At 44.0% G+C, this 16,492-nt stretch overlaps 1 long non-coding RNA gene across 1 annotated transcript; it reads left to right on the forward strand.

Moving 5' to 3' along the window:
• The first annotated feature begins 701 nt into the window (after positions 1–701).
• On the forward strand, positions 702–4,497 carry LOC144335346 (uncharacterized). The gene is made up of 3 exons (XR_013406129.1): positions 702–1,154; positions 2,238–2,359; positions 4,292–4,497. It is a non-coding gene; the product is annotated as an uncharacterized LOC144335346 (long non-coding RNA).
• Positions 4,498–16,492: the final 11,995 nt, after the last annotated feature.

Raw genomic sequence — 16,492 nt, forward strand, 5'->3', positions numbered from 1 at the left:
TGGGATTACAGGCATGAGCCACCGCGCCTGGCGGGTATCTCTGGTTTTTAAAGGTAAATGTTTACTCGTAAAATTTTCCCTTTGAAACTGCTTTCACTGATTCTCATAGTTTTGGTATGTTATGCTTCATTTTCATTTGTCTCATAGTATTTTCCAATTTCCCATGTTATTTTTTCTTTGACCATTGGTTGTTTAAGAGTGTTGTTTAATTCTCACATATTTGTGAATGTTCCAGTTTTCCTTCTGTTAATGTTTCCTTATATTGTGGTTATAGAAAATATTGTATTACTTCAGTCTTTTAAAACTGATTGAGACTTGATTTGTGACCTAATTTACGGTCTAATCTGGAGAGTGTTCCGTGTGTGTTGGAGAATACTAGAGGATATTCTGAAGCTGTTGAGTGGAGTATGATGGCTTTGAATAATCTGAAGTTCAGTAACTAAAGAGGATGGCCAGGGCCAGGCATGGGGGCTCATACCTGTAATCCCAGCACTTTGGGAGACCGAGGCGGGTGGATCGCCTGAGGTCAGGAGTTCCAAACCAGCCTGGCCAGCGTGGCTACTAAAAATACCAAACACAGTAGAGGATGGCCAGAGGGAGCGCAAGTCCCTAAAACGCAAAGCTCCCTGCACTGCGCCGAGAGGGCCGCAAGAGGGCGCGCGAACCCGCCCTGGCGGACTTGCCGGCGCGCAAGCGTGTTTCGCCTGCGGACTGCCTTGTGTGCAGTGAGGCAGAGCGCTGCGTTCCCTCAGGACCCGGGGAGGCGTGGTGGCGGCTTCGTGACAACCTGGGGCGGAGACCTCCGTGAGGAAACAGCCTGTTCGGGCCCTGACAGCTGTGGAGGGAGCTGTTCCCCGGCTTCTCCAGGGACATTTTTCTGGGCTTTCTGCATGGTGCGTGGGTTTCTGCCTCACTCGCGCGCGGTGCCCGGCAGGGCCCCAAGCCAGTTCCCTCCCGCAGGGAGCGGCGAACGCCCGGTGTCCTCGCGCGAGGTGACGGCTTCTGGGAGAAGTCCCCAGACCCTCCCAGGAGGAGGAAGCGCTGCTGGCGGGAAGGGGTGGGCGGAATCCCAGGCCGCTCCGTCCGTGTGAGCCCGGCGGGACCGCGAGACGGGCGTTCCCCTCCCGTGGACCGGCCTCTGTGAAGCCTTTAAGGTTCGTTTTTGCTGCAACGTGAAAGTAGTTTAAAAACATAAGAAACTGTAAAGTGAGTGTGTTAAAACTCACATCATTTTAACTTTAAATAGTTTGTACCAAAGGAAAGTGTTAATACATTTGCCTTCCTGGCTTTAATGAAAGCAAACTTACCAATAACATCGTTAAAATATACTTCTTAGCTTATCTCATTTTCATTTGAACATGTCCAACAATTCCTCATGGCACAGTGATAGTCTTAAATAGCTGTCAATTAATTTCAGCTTACAAAACCTTCTTTTGCGGGACCCCCATTGTGACTGGTGTCGCTAAAAATTATGTATCAGTTAGAACATGTTGGGAAGCAGAGGGAGAAAATATATATCAGATCCACTTCCACATTTGGGAAAGAACTAAGCAAAATGTGTTCGTCAGTTTTGGACATTGAGACATTATTGTTTGGTTTGGTTTTTTAAATGCCAACTATTGTATCATCTGAAAAATTGACATTTAAACTGGCACTGAGCAGTGTGAGTGCGGGGTGGGAATACTGTCTGGGTGCTGGTGTGGAAGTGAATGACGATTGTGGCGCTCCGTGTAGAGATCACAGCTATGCTTGACAGTGGTTTTGAGAGGCCATGTCAGAGATTCATGACTGGGTACTAGTGGAGCCATTATCTGAAGTTGGAGATAAAAGGACTTGTAACTTTTTATTCGGGGAGGAAGTTGAGGGCCTCAGTTTGAAATGTATTACATCTTAAGTGCCTATTACACCTTAAGGCACGCAGAGACTGTGCCTCACATGAAATCTAGATGGAGCTTTCAGATGCCATCATCATCAAGATAATGATAGGAGAAATTGCTGCAGCAACTGAAGACAGGCAGGAGGTTTCCAAGGCAGCTATAGTGAAAGGGGCACACGGGGACGGGGACTGGGTCTCAGAATGTTCCCTGATACTCTTCAGGGGGGCTTTGCACAGGACACCAGCAAGGAGTGTTCGTAGACAGGTTTGAAGACAGCCTGAGATGTCAGAGGAGTCTGGCAAAAGAATGATCTCAAAAGGAGGCCGTGGTCAAATTAGTCTTTTTTTGTTTGTTTTTGAGATGGGCTCTTGCTCTGTCGCCCGGGCTGGAGTATGGTGGCGGGATCTCGGCTCACTGCAACCTCCACCTCCCAGGTTCAAGCGATTCTTCTGCCTCAGCCTCCCGAGTAACTGGGACTACAGGTATGCACCACCACACCCGGCTAATTTTTGTATTTTTAGTAGAGACTCTATTTCACCCTATTGGCCAGGCTGGTCTCAAACTCCTGACCTCGTGATCCCCCCGCCTTGGCCTCCCAAAGTGCTGGGACTACATGCGTGAGCCACCGCGTCCAGCCTAGTCTTCGTTTCTAATTAAGATGAAGCAAGAGAAATAGTGAGTGGATTTATTTTTCACACTCAGGGACAGTTCAATAACTAAGCAGATGAAGCTGAGGAAAACAAAAAACAAAAAACCATGCAATACCATCTTTTTTCAGGTACACCAGTCATGAACCCCCAGACATTCACCTGAGAGTGACCCTATCCCATCTCCACCCATGTGCACATGCAGAGCGATCTCACACACACAGTGGGGGTGAGGGAGGGGGCTCCCTTCCCAGGGTCAAAGGTGAGAAGGCTCCCGCCACTGCTGCTCACATGGAGATAGTCACATGGTCAGTTTACAGATAATGAAATGAAAGTCAGAGGGTTTGTACTCTCATTAGACCTTGTGTCCAGAGGTATTAATTTCATTCCTCCTCTGACACCAAATCCTAGGAACCCCTCAGAGTGGTCACATGGGGATTCCTGACTCCACAACTGCAGATACCATCTGGAATTTCTCATTTGCTTATTCTTGTTTAGGTGCATGAGCACTGGTTCTCCAACACCCATCCAGTCCTTTAGAGTCTCCCACCCTCCCTGCAGTACCCACGCCCCACCCTCTGTGTAACCTGCCTTCAGTCATCTTGGCCCCTCCACCTCTGGGATTCAGGCAGCATCAGCACCTCCATCCTAGCTATGCCCCATGTGGCCTTGGACACTTGGCCAGGCAACACTGGAATCTGTTATTGGTGGGATGGAACAGTGTCATGACTCATTCCATGTTGCAGATTCAGCAATTCTCATGACATAAATCTAGCACATAAGAGAAGCAGGGGTGCCTATGTCATTATGCTGCTGTTGTGACCCACAAGGCCCATAGGGGAGACAGGCTTATAAAATCAGAGTTTAGGGAAGGTTGGTTGACTCACTATGTTCTGGTGAGATGGTAGCTGGACTTCTGCATAGTAACAAGCAGTCACGGAAATATCCCTGTATCTCATAACACACAAATATGAAAGTGTGTGAACTGTAGAGGACCACCTAAAACAATAAAGACACTGCATGGACAAATAATGACAATGTGTCATGAACAGAGGCAGCATTATGACCGTTTCACCCTCAAGTCCTGAAAAGAGAAAAAAGTCTAGTAGTATTCATTGAGACCCTACCTAAGGTCTCAATGTAATAAACAATGTATATAAAATGAGATTTACATGCATTTGCTTACTTAATCCTACCCAGTTGTTTATGGATTGGTTCCTCATGACAAGTAATGTGACCAAACTAGCTCTGTAATAATGTATGATCCAGGATGTTAAGAAGAGATTATAGACATCCTAATTCCACCATTGGATTGGAGATAGACACAATTTTCTTTCTTTTCTATAGAGATGGGGTCTTTCTATGTTGCCCAGGCTAGTCTGGAACTCTGGGCTCAATAACAAAATTAAATGCCTAAAAAATAAACAAGGTTGAAACTGAAACTAGCTCTGTTCTCTCTGAATCTCAGATTCCTAACCATGCTCATCTTGAGGGGTAGGTGCCAGAGCCAGCTCTTACTGGGATATTTCCCCTCTCAGATGAATGATTATAGACACTGCCTCTTCCCACAGCCCCGCTTCTTTCAGCCTGTTCACACAATTACTCCCCAAGCCCACTTTCTCCCACCACAGGGGGACCTCCAGTGTTTTGACCCCACATCCCGAACACCAGTCCCCACCTCTCCTTATTTTCAGTGCACAGCTTCACTGACACTCATTTCAGCACATACACAGCAGAGCCAACAATTCTAATGTTCTTCCTTCACAGGGAAAGGTCAAGCTGTTCAAACCCAACCCCAGATGACTCCAAATATCTCCCGTCCCCAAGGCTGCATCTGTCAGAGTACATGATTAGGTTGCTGACCCAGTCTAATTACAGTGTCAACTAAATTCCCAATGGCTGTTTCTAAATAAATATAAATATGTGGCATCCTACTATGCCTTGATAATGGAACCATCTTTCCATGATTCATAAATATTTCAGACTGTCCCCATGCTTTTTAAATCTCACAAATTCTCTCCTTTCCCCCTCATTTTCCACAATTGGGTTCATCTCATACTTCCCAGATATTTTATTTATTTATTTATTTATTTATTTATTTTTGGAGACAGAGTCTCACTCTGTTGCCCAAGCTGGAGTGCAGTGGTGCAATCTCAGCTCACTGCAACCTTCATCTCCCGGGTTCAAGCGATTCTCCTGCTACATTTGCTTACTCAATCCTACCCAGTAACCCTGGGTTGGTACTCAGCCTGCCGAGTATCTAGGATTACAGACATGCACCACCACACCCGGCTACTTTTGTATTTTTAGTAGAGACAGGGTTTCACCATGTTGGCCAGGCTGGTCTCAAACTCCCAAACTCAAGTGATCCACCTACCTCAACCTCCCAAAGTGCTGAGATTACAGGTGTGAGCTGCCACGCCTGACACTACCCAGATGTTTTAATCCAACGAGTATTTTAAGTCATTTTCTTGGGACTAAAACACAACTGGAACATGACCTCTTTGGGGGAATTTTGTTTTTCCTAGGCTTCTCTGACATCTCAGCTGTGGAAACATGGAGTTGTTTGACTTTCACTTTTCTACATAAACCACTTCCTCTACTGAGTACCGTGAAACTGTCTGCCCTTTTCTGCCCCATGTCAAACTCCATGGAAAAGTGCACTTACTTGTACAACTTCCTCTTGCAAATAAGCGGCATGCTGCCCTGGAATCTCTGCTTCAGTTCACTCTCGGTTATAACCCCAGAAGATGGCTGTGATTTTCTCTCTTTGTACTAATTGGAGTCTGTCCACACTTGTGTTCTTCAGAAGTCAGGCAAAGAGATGCTGAGACATTGTGCGTGTCCCCTCTCTGACTCTTGCCCTCTGGGATCCTATTGGGATGTTTTAGTGTCTATAGGGGCACAAGGGACTCACCTGATTGTGGCAGGGACATACAGGGTAGAGAGTGCTCAGGAATTATGAGCCGGGATTTTCCCATCTGTGTGGCGCTGACAGGCAGAGCAACTGCAATTAGGGCGTTTCCAGCCCAAACTAACAACACTGATCATATACCCATAGATAAGTAATGCATTTATATTTATATCTTAATGTATGTATAATACAATGTGTATCATATTGAATGAGGAGATACACTAGGCCAAAATCAAAAGCATCTTCGTGCAAATAGTTTAGAAATTTCTATGCAACTCATCAGTATGGGATGATATTTTGAAACAAGTGGAAAATTAAGCTGTCCAACAAAAAATTCTGACAAAAAAGACCTGCATTGCCCTTGCTTACAACAAACAAAAACAAAAATAAAAGATTTTTTTCTTTCTCTTGCAAAATATAATTTGCAAGTATGTTTAAAGACAAACTTTTACAAGTGAATGTATTTTCCAATTTTGAAAATGAACAAAAAAGAAATGTAAAGAAAGTAATAATGTATAATCCAGGATGTTAAGAGAAGATTACAGACATCCCAATTTCACCATTGGATTGGAGATAGACACATTTTTCTTTCTTTTTTGTAGAGATGGGGTCTGGCTGTGTTGCCCAGGCTTGTCTGGAACTCCTGGGCTCAAGCGAGCTTCCTCGGCTTCCCCAGGTGCAGGGGTCCCAGGCGTCAGCCCGCGCCCCGCCAGCGATAGACAAAATCAAACTGAACCTCCTCAGATGCTGAATATTCCGAAGGGGAAAGTTTGCTCAATGAATACACCTGATTTACAAAACTCAGCCACTGGCTCTGCACCATCTGTAACAACTTAAGCAATCGGTTAGAGCTGGCCCCTCCTTCCTCAGCCGTCACAGCTGTTTCCTCACAGAGGACGTGGCCCTGGGTTGTCCGAAGCCGTGCGGGGCATCCGGGTTGGGCTCTGAGGGAACGAAGCTGGTGTCCGCTCCCAGGCCGCGCGTCCGCGTCTACAGACGGAACACCCATACGCCTCACGCGGGGCAGAAAAGGCGGGATCGGGCGCCCTCCTGCGGCGTCGGGGCGCAGCACAGGCACTTTGTACAGCATTCACTGTGCACGGTGTCCCTGTGCACCTGGCGGCGCCAGTTCTCTGAAATTGACTCTGCCCCTTTCATGTGGGTTATCTGATTTGCTGACGTACATTATTCACAGTATTCTATTATCTCTTTTCTTTCCGTAACACCTATAGTAATGTTCCCACTCTCAACTCTAATTTCATTATTTTGAAACTCTTCCCTCTTTTTCTCTTGGTCAGTCTAGGTAAATGTTTGCCAATTTTATCATTTCAGAAAAAGGACTTTTGATTTTATGAAATCCGTCTACTGTTTTTCAATTCTCTGTTTCGTTTATCTACACTTTATTCTTTCCTTCCTTCTAACTCCCGCAGTGGAGGGCGGGAGGCGAAGCCTCGGAGGCCACAGAGAAGGAGCCGGACTTGAGCTGGGACAAGTGAGGCCCTGCCTCTGCTGGGGAGTGGAGAACCCCCACTTCTACACCACCTTCCGGTTCCATTCTTTCCATATTTCACCGTTACAAAGGGAATTTTCCAGAAGCCCCTTTGAATTTTGAAATCTGCTAAGCATCTAACATTTCCTCTGACTCGTTTTTTATTGTTTTTTGTTTTTTGTTTTTTTGTTTTTTTCTTTTTTAAAGACAGAGTTTCGCTCTTGTTGCCCAGCTGGAGTACAATGGTCGCAATCACGGCCCACTACAACCTCCGCTTCCCAGGTTCAAGCAATTCTCCTGCCTCATTCTCCCGAGTAGCTGGGATTACAGGCGCTCGCCGCCACACCCGGCTTATTTTTGTATTTTTAGTAGAAACGGGGTTTTGCCATGTTGGCCAGGCTGGTCTCGAATTGCTGACCTCAGGTGATCCACCTTCCTTGGCCTCCCAAAGTGCTGGGATTACAGGCGTGAGCCACGGCGCCCAGCAGGACCCTTCTTTTAATTAGTCCTATTAATTTACCTCCCTTTCCAACTGAAGAAATTATTGCCAGCCGAGAAACAGGTTCCAAGACCACCATGTTTGCTTTAAGTGTGAGTAACCAAAACATAAAAACAGGGTTACCTTGGAGGTAGATCTCCAGAGTTCAGGTCCTGACTCTGCCTCGGCTCACTGACTTAGGCTAAGTCACGACATCTCTCTGAGCCTCCATTTCCTCATCTATAAACAAGACTAATGTCCTCAACCTATAACAGAAGAATATGCATTGATTGAATCATGACTTCGGGGACCTCACATCTCAGCATAGGCTGGAGAATATTTTGAACCCATGTATCCTCACCTCTCAGTTATCTCACTTTTCTTCTGGAAGGTAGCCTTGAGGTCTGGTGCTCTCGAGAGCTAGGCTAAGGCTACATCTGTCCCTTCTTGGGCCTCCATCCAATTTTATCATATGAAGTCCCCCGTAGAGTACATGCACATTGTCTTAGCCAGCTCCGGCTGCTTTAGGAAATTACCGAAGACTGGCTAGCTTAGACAACAAACATTTACTTCTCACAATCTGGAGGCTGAGAAGTCCAAGGTCAAAGTGCCAGCAGATTAGGTGTCAGGTAAATATATTCTTCCTGATTTGCAGGCAGCCATTTTCTCCTTGTATCTTCAATGGCAGGGAGGAAGGGAGGGAAAAAGAAAGAGGAGGCTCCCCTGTCCCTTCCTATAAGAGCACTAATCCCATTCATAAGGGTGTCATCTCCTCAAGACCTAATCACCTCCCTAACATCATCACGTTGGGGTTTAGGATTTCAACATATGAATTTAGAGGGACACACATATTCAGTTCACAGCATACATAGTCCCTGAAGACAAGAACTACAGAGTGAAGGGACTGAATGACATCCTTCTTACTGGAGAAACATTGCCCTGTCCTACCCTAAAACCTTCTATTCACAGCCTTTGTGTGAGCATGAGATGATTTTGATTATCACACCTTTGTGCTGTTTTTATGAACTAAGAGTCTCATCAAAATTTTTCTCATATAGGCTCTGCTGTCCATTACTTAAGAAATGTTTAATGTTTTGCAAAATCGTCTAATTTCCTTAATAAAATATTTGCATATACAATATCTCGTTAATGTATCTTTAGGTGCTTATTTTTGTTTTCATTCTTTTTTTTTTTTTTTTTTTTTTTTTGTGATGGGTCTCGCTCTGTCACCAAGGCTGGAGTACAGTGGCGCAATCTCGGCTCACTGTAACCTCCGCCTCCTGGGTTCAAGCGATTTTCCTGCCTCAGCCTCCAAGTAGCTGGGACTACAGGCGTGTACCCCTACGCCCAGCTAATTTTTGTATTTTTAGTAGAGACGGGATTTCACCATGTTGGCTAGGATGGTCTTGATCTCTTGACCTCGTGATCTGCCTGCCTCAGCCTCCCAGAGTGCTGGGATTACAGGTGTGAGCCACTGTGCCTGGTCTGTTTTCATTGCTTAACTTTTCCTTTTTGAATATAAGATTGAAATTATTTCCCAGGAAAATTTAAAGAAGGAAAAAATTAAGGCACCTAAGAATGCATTATAAAGATATTATGCATTGTAGACTTTGCAAGAATCAGAACAGTACAAAGAATATCAATATACTCCTTGCCTAGATTCACATATATTTAATATTTTCTCCATTTTCATGGCCACTTAATAGCTTGTGCGCTGTCACTCACTCATGCTCTTGCTCTCTCTTCCTGTCTCCTTTCTTAGGAGATACACACACACACACACACGCACATATATATATACACACATAATACTTTCTCCTGAATTATTTGAGTTACGTATGTTATGACCATTTACCCCTAAATACATAATACATCTGAGGGGTTTTCCTAAGAACTGAAATATTCTCAGGAGGCTGAGGCAGGAGAATGGCGTGAACCCGGGAGGTGGAGCTTGCAGTAAGCCAAGATCGTGCCACTGCACTCCAGCCTGGGTGACAGAGGGAGACTCCGTCTCAGAAAAAAAAAAAAAAAAAAAAAAAAGAATTGAAATATTCTCTTACATAACCACAGTACTGTTATCAACATCCATAACTTTAATCTTGATATGATACTTTCAACTATTCTACTGCTCTTTTGTAATTTTCCAAATGACTCAAAATGTCCTTTTTAACCCCCTCAATTATAGGATCTAGCCTAAAGGGAGTTATGACATTTAATTACAAAGTATCTTTACCTCCTTTCGTCTGGAATATTTTCAGTCTTTCCATTTACTGTCTGATACTTGCATTTTGTTAGTATACAGTTTCCTCATTCTCCCCATATTTTAAAAGCACATTCCACAGTTATGTAATGCTTTGTCAAGATTAGATTCAGGTTATTCTTTCTTGGTTTAAATACCAGGTAATCTTGTATCCTATTCAGGGTTTCACACTTGGAGGCACAGAATGTCTGTCTGTAGCTGCTATGATTTGAATATTTGATGCCTTCAAATGTCATGTTGAAATTTGATCCCCAGTGTTGAAGGTGGGGAGCAGTGGGAGGTGGAGCCCTTAAGTGTCAATTAGTCCCTTCTCTGAGCAGGGGATGGGGAGTGAGTTCTGGCTTTATTAGTTTTCATGACAGCTGGTTTTTAGGAGAGCCTGACACCTCCTCTCTCTCTCACTTCCTCTCTGGCCATATGATCTCTGCACATGTTAGCTTCCTTTCCCTTCTGCCATTTGTGGAATCAGCCTGAGGTCCTCACCAGAAGCAGATGCTGGCGCCATGCTTATTGTACAGCCTACAGAACTGTGAGCCAAATAAATCTCTTTTCTTTATAAATTACTTTTTAACAATACAAAGACAGTCTCATACTGGTAATATCAATTTTGACCAACCAACCAAGGTTTTCTCTGATTTCTAGGTTATTTCTAGGTTATTTCTGTTTCCCTCCCTGTAACTAATAAGCTGTCTGTGGAGAAACACTTTAAGTCCATGAAAACATTCTGCTCTGCAACAAAATTTCCTCCTACCTCACCAATGTTTCACATCCATGGATGATTATTGCCTGATCTGTCTTTACTATAATGGTGGCAGAATGATGGTTTTACAACTCTGTCACTCTCTGAAACATAACTGCTTGATTTCAGAATCCCATTTGGTCTTCCTAAGACACCTGTGAGATTAGGCAGCATGGACAATATTCTCTCCTCATTTACAGTTTAGAAAATGGGGGTCTCCTTATCTTACACCATATACAAAAATCAACTCAAAGTGGATTAAAGACTTAAATGTAAGACCTAAAACTGTAAAGCTATTAGAAGAAAAGTTCCATGACATTGGCCTGGCAATGATTTTTTTGGCTATGACCCAGAAGGTACAGACAACAAAAGCAAAAATAGACAAATTGGGTTACATCAAACTATAAAGCTCGGCACAGCAAAGGAAAAAATTAACAGAGTGAAGAGACAACCCACCGAGTGGGAGAAAGTATTTGCAAATGATATATCTGATAAGGGGTTAGTATCCAAAATGTATAAGGAACTCAAACAACTCAACAGCAAGAAAACAATAACAACAACAAAACTTAAAAATGGGCAAAGAATGTGAACAGACATTTCTCAAAAGAAGATGTACCAGTGACCAACAGATTGGGGAAAATATGCTCAACATCATTAATCATCAAGAAAATGCAAATTAAATTCACAATGAGATATCACCTCATACCTGTTAGAATGGCGATGATAAAAAAGACAAAAGATAGCAAATGTTGGGGAGGATGTGAAGAAAAGGAAATGCTTGTACACTGTTGGTGGGAATGTAAATTAGCACAGCCAAGATATTATAGAAAACAGTATGGAGGTTCCTCAAAAAACCAAAACTAGAATTAGCATATGATCCAGCAATCTCACATCTGGGTATACATACAAAAGAATTGAAATTAGCAGGTTGAAGAGATACCTGCATTCCCATGGTCATTGAAGCATTATTCATTATAGTCAAGATAGAGAATCAACCTTAGTGTTTATCAACAAATAAATGGATAAAGAAAATGTGCCAGGCGCGGTCACTCACACCTGTAATCCCAACACTTTGGGAGGCCAAGGCAGGTGAATCAGGAGGTCAAGAGATTGAGACCATACCGTCCAACATGGTGAAACCCCACCTGTACTAAAAATACAAAAATTAGCTGGGCGTGGTGGCATGCACCTGTAGTCCCAGCTACTTGGGAGGCTGAGACAGAAGAATCACTTGAACCTGGGTGGTGGAGGTTGCAGTGAGCTGAGATCACGCCACTGCACTCCAGCCTGGCGACAGAGTGAGACTCTGTAAAAAAAAAAAAAAAAAAAAAAAAAAAAAAAAGTGGTATATATACACAATAGAATACTATTCATCCATTTGAAAGAGGGAAATTATGTCCTTTGCAACGACATGGATGAACCTGGAGGACATTACATTAAGTGAAATAAGGCAGGCACAGAAAGACAAATACTGCATGATCTCGCTTATTTGTGGAATATAAAAAAGCCAAACATATAGAAGTAGAGAGTAGAATGGTGGCTTCCAGTTGCTGGCGGTGGGGGTGTGTGGAGAATGGGGAAATGTTGACTAAAGGGTACAAAGTTTCAGTTAGGAGAAATAAGTTTTCAAGATCTATTGTGCAACACAGTGACCATAGACAATAATAACATCTTATATATTTCAAGTTGTTAAAAGAATATATTTTAAATATTTCCACCACACACAAAAAAAGGATAAATATGTGAGATAAGGTATATGTTAATGAGCTTGATATAATCATTTCACAATGTATACATATATCAAAGCATCATTTTGTACCCCATAAAATTTTACAATTATGATTTGTCAATTAAAAATAAAAATTTTAAATTAAAAAAGGGAAGAAAACAGAGGTGGGACAGTGATTAAATGATTCCTTTGAGAATGTATGAGGAGCATGTAGCAGAACTGGAACTCAAATCATGGTCTTTCTCTTGTTTAGGGATCTCCATTGCTGGACTCTTGAAACCCTCCAGATAACAGGAATGTTACCTGGAACCCTGGGTTGGAACTCTTAGAGAGTTCTGCTGTCCAAGACTTTGCAGATAGGATAGATAAACTCGAATCCCAAACATGTGTCTTTTCCAGTCAAGATCTATCTCTGATCCTTCCAGAGTGGAAAGTGTCCTATATAATTAACTTGCTACCGAGCTTGATGGGCTCCTCCAGTGATTATACTGCACCAGGCATTCAGCATTGTTCTTTTGCTAGTAGGTTGGGTGTTCAAAGCATCAGTAGTTAGATCAGCCTTGGAGAATGGGAGCATATGGACATCTACCCATGCACAGCCTCCATGCCTGTGCATGGAAGCCCATGGGTACTCTATCATGCATTGTACCAGCACTGGAATAGCTAATGGCAGAGATTGACTGATGACAACTGGACAATTCTTTCTGTCTACTTGGTAGTTTCATGCTTCTTCTATAGTGGATCCTCTCTGATGAACATTAACATATAATACAAAGATTGTCACACCCTGCCATGGTTTGAATGTGTCCCCCAAAAAGCATGATGTTGGGAAATTAATCCCCAATATCAACAATGTTGGGAGGTAAGGCCTAATGAGAAGTGATTAGGTTTGAGAGCAGAGTGAATGGATTAATGCCATTATCATGAATGTGGGTTTGTTATCAAAAGGGAAGTTCAGCCCCTTTTACTCCCTCTCTCCCCCTTTGTGCTTCTGACATGGGATGATGCAGCAAGAAGTCCCTCACAAGATACTGGCTTCTTGATATTGGACTTCCAAGCCTCTAGAACCATGAGTCAATAAAGTTCTGTTCATTATAAATTAGGCACTCTGTGATTTTCAGTTATAGCATTAAAAACCGACTAAGATACACTTCATGCGCCCTAGTATGGCTCTATCCACTCGCATTTTCCCCCAGACCTCTTTGCCTCCAGTCCTTCAATCTTCTCAGTCCCTTGACCAACCATCCAAGCCAGCCATCTTTGTTAATGTGTATCCTTACTTCTGTCCACTTCTCTTCCTACATAAAATAAATGCCCAGGTGTTCACCAGAAGCTCCGTCCATTGGAAGGATATTCTCTCATCAGTTTCTTTCAAGGCCACTCCTAAATAGGGCTATGATGTAGGAGCAGTCCATTTTCAGCCAGTACCCACATATTGGGCCAACTCATCCATGAACCAAGGTTGGACTTTTTCTTCCTCCATTAGCTGGTTCCCCCACCATCACAGGTGAGCACTGAGGGAAAGCGTCATGTCATCATGCCATAAAAGGCTGGGCCATCTGCCTGTGCAGCTTACTTATGCACTTTGGTCCTGCTTGCGCCCTGTGTTAACCATGTCTTTCATTTTCTGTATTCTGATGCTTTGACATCTGAAGCCTTGCTGACTGTGGAGGGACTGCCCTGACCACGGTTAGCTGATTCCTGGAGATAATTAACAATTTGCCTGTGAGCGCAGTTTTCAAATGCAAACCAATCAGTCCAGAGCCCATACCCCCAGCCAACTTCTTTATCTCTGGGCCACTATCCCCCTGCTCTAATCACTTCAGCACCAAAAAAAAATAAAAAGAATTACTCCTCTCTCCCACTTTTTCTTCCCTCCATCCACACTGCACCTAAGTAACAGACAATTGTGCACAGACCTATGCCCCAGAGAGCACTAAAATTATTCAAACTGGCCAGGCGCGGTGTATCACACCTGTAATCCCAATACTTTGGGAGACCAGCCTGTTTGAGACCAGCCTGGCCAACATGGTGAAACCCTGTCTCTACTAAAAATATAAAAATTAGCTGGGCATGGTGGTGGGTGCCTGTAATCCCAGCTACTGGGGAGGCTGAGGCAGGAGAATGGCTTGAACCCAGGAGACGGAGGTTGCAGTGAGCTGAGATCGTGCCACTGTACTCCAGCCTGGGTGACAGAGCAAGACTCGGTCTCAAAAAAAAAAAAAAAAAAGTCAAACTAGTCAATTCTGAATCCACTTACCATGCCTCATCATTCCTTCTGATGGAAACCACAGTAAATGCTCTTGACCACAGTTCCCCACCCTCTGCCTCCTGACCAACCCAGTGCTTCTTCACGGGTATCCCCATGGCATGGAATACCCCCTTCTCTTGGGATCTGTATTACAAACTATCTTTTCAATGCCAGTCATCTTCTGATCTATTGGACTTACTATACTTAAATAATAGTAACACCTGTATTAAAACATGTCCAAACTCACATACACCACTTCCATTCTATTTATGAATTACTGCTAGACTTGCTTGACCTCAGGACTTAAAGCATCTGGTGGAACCTAGCTCATGATAAACAGGTCTGGTCAAGGTTACATGATGTTCCATGGTCAAGTGCTTTACCCAGTGTCATGCCGGGAGCTGATTTTTGAATGGCATATCTTTCTCTGCTGAAGATGACGAGACCTATTCTATAATCCAAGGGGTCTATATTGTGATTCACATGATGGGACTCGCCATAAACTCCACATGGTGTCTTTTCTGGCCCAGATACCTCTACTGCTATAATGGCTGCTGGGTCATATGGCCCAGGTAGAAGTGCTGCTTGAACTACAGCCTGGACCTGCTGCCTAGCCTTTTCCTGCTGTGTGCCCCACTCAGAGCTGACAGCATTCCATGTCACGATTCTTGCTCAAATTAAAATGTTCCGCCTTAGAAACCCAAAGGTCTTACCCAGATTGTGCTTCCTTCTTAAGAGGTAGGAGTGTGGGCCAGACACGGTGGCTCATGCCTGTAGTCCCAGGACTTTGGGAGTCCGAAGCAGGCGGATCACAAGGTCAGGAGTTCGAGCCCATCTTGGCTAACACAGTGAAACTATGTCTCTACTAAAAATACAAAAAATTAGCTAGGCGTGGTGGCACACACCTGTAGTCCCAGCTACTCGGGAGGCTGAGACAGGAGAATTGCTTGAACTCGGGAGGTGGAGGTTGCAGTGAGCTGAGATTACACCATTGCACTCCAGCCTGGGTAACAGAGTGAGACTTGGTCTCAAAAAAAAAACAAAAAGAAAAGAGAGGTAGGAGTGTGAAACAATAATCCACCCTCTATATTGGAGAGCATTGCTGGCATGCCTCTAAAATGTTACTGCTGTAGCAGGCCCCTGAAATTGTGTAGGATCCATCTCCGCCCTCTGTAGTGCTGGTATTTTACCAAGGCCTCCAACTTGCCTGCTATGTCTTGCTCACCCGGCAGATGAACACACTTGCCAGAGCAAAGCCATGTAATTGAGGATGTCCCAGTCTGTTCTAACAAAGCAATTGGAGAAAATTCTTGTTTGATCTTTTACAATAATCCACTGTCATCCTCATAATCCATATGGGTTTGGGAAGGGCCTGACTGTTGAATCAAATGGGGATATAATGAGGACTGCCACCTTGTACCTTTTAGGTCATTAAGAGAGGCATGAATCTCTGCCATTCCCTTTGGAAGTGACACTTTTTGACTTAGGTCTTGGCCAGGAAAGGGGTAGGGAAGTAGTTTCAGAGTATTCCATTTGGCCTTTTTGGTAGCTCTTACCCTATAGGCCAAGGAACTAATTTGGTTTGCCAACAATAAGTACATCCATTCCAGTTATACATTCAGGGTCTTGGGAAATTACCACTGAATGGGGCAATGAATCCTGTGAGTCTGCCATGAGACAGACTTTCATGGACCACCTGGCTCCCACACTCCTCCATTCTAATATAGAGGTCATCATGATGTTGCCTCACATCCCGAAGTATCAACGTCAACTCAGAACCTTTTTTTTTTTTTTGAGACAGAGTCTCACTCTATCGCCCAGGCTGGAGTGCAGTGGTGCGATCTCGGCTCACTACAAGTTCTGCCTCCCAGCATCATGCCATTCTCCTGCCTCAGCCTCCTGAGTAGCTGGGACTACAGGCGCCCGCCCCCACGCCCGGCTAATTTTTTGTATTTTTAGTAGAGACAGGGTTTCACCATGTTAGGCAGGATCGTCTTGATCTCCTGACCTCGTGATCCGCCTGCCTCAGCCTCTCAAAGTGCTGGGATTACAGGTGTGAGCCACGGCGCCCAAACCTTTATCCAGCAGCCTTGAAACTTCTGGATACT

The sequence above is a fragment of the Macaca mulatta genome, chromosome 16 (assembly GCF_049350105.2).
Source record: "Macaca mulatta isolate MMU2019108-1 chromosome 16, T2T-MMU8v2.0, whole genome shotgun sequence".
Lineage (NCBI taxonomy): Eukaryota > Metazoa > Chordata > Mammalia > Primates > Cercopithecidae > Macaca > Macaca mulatta.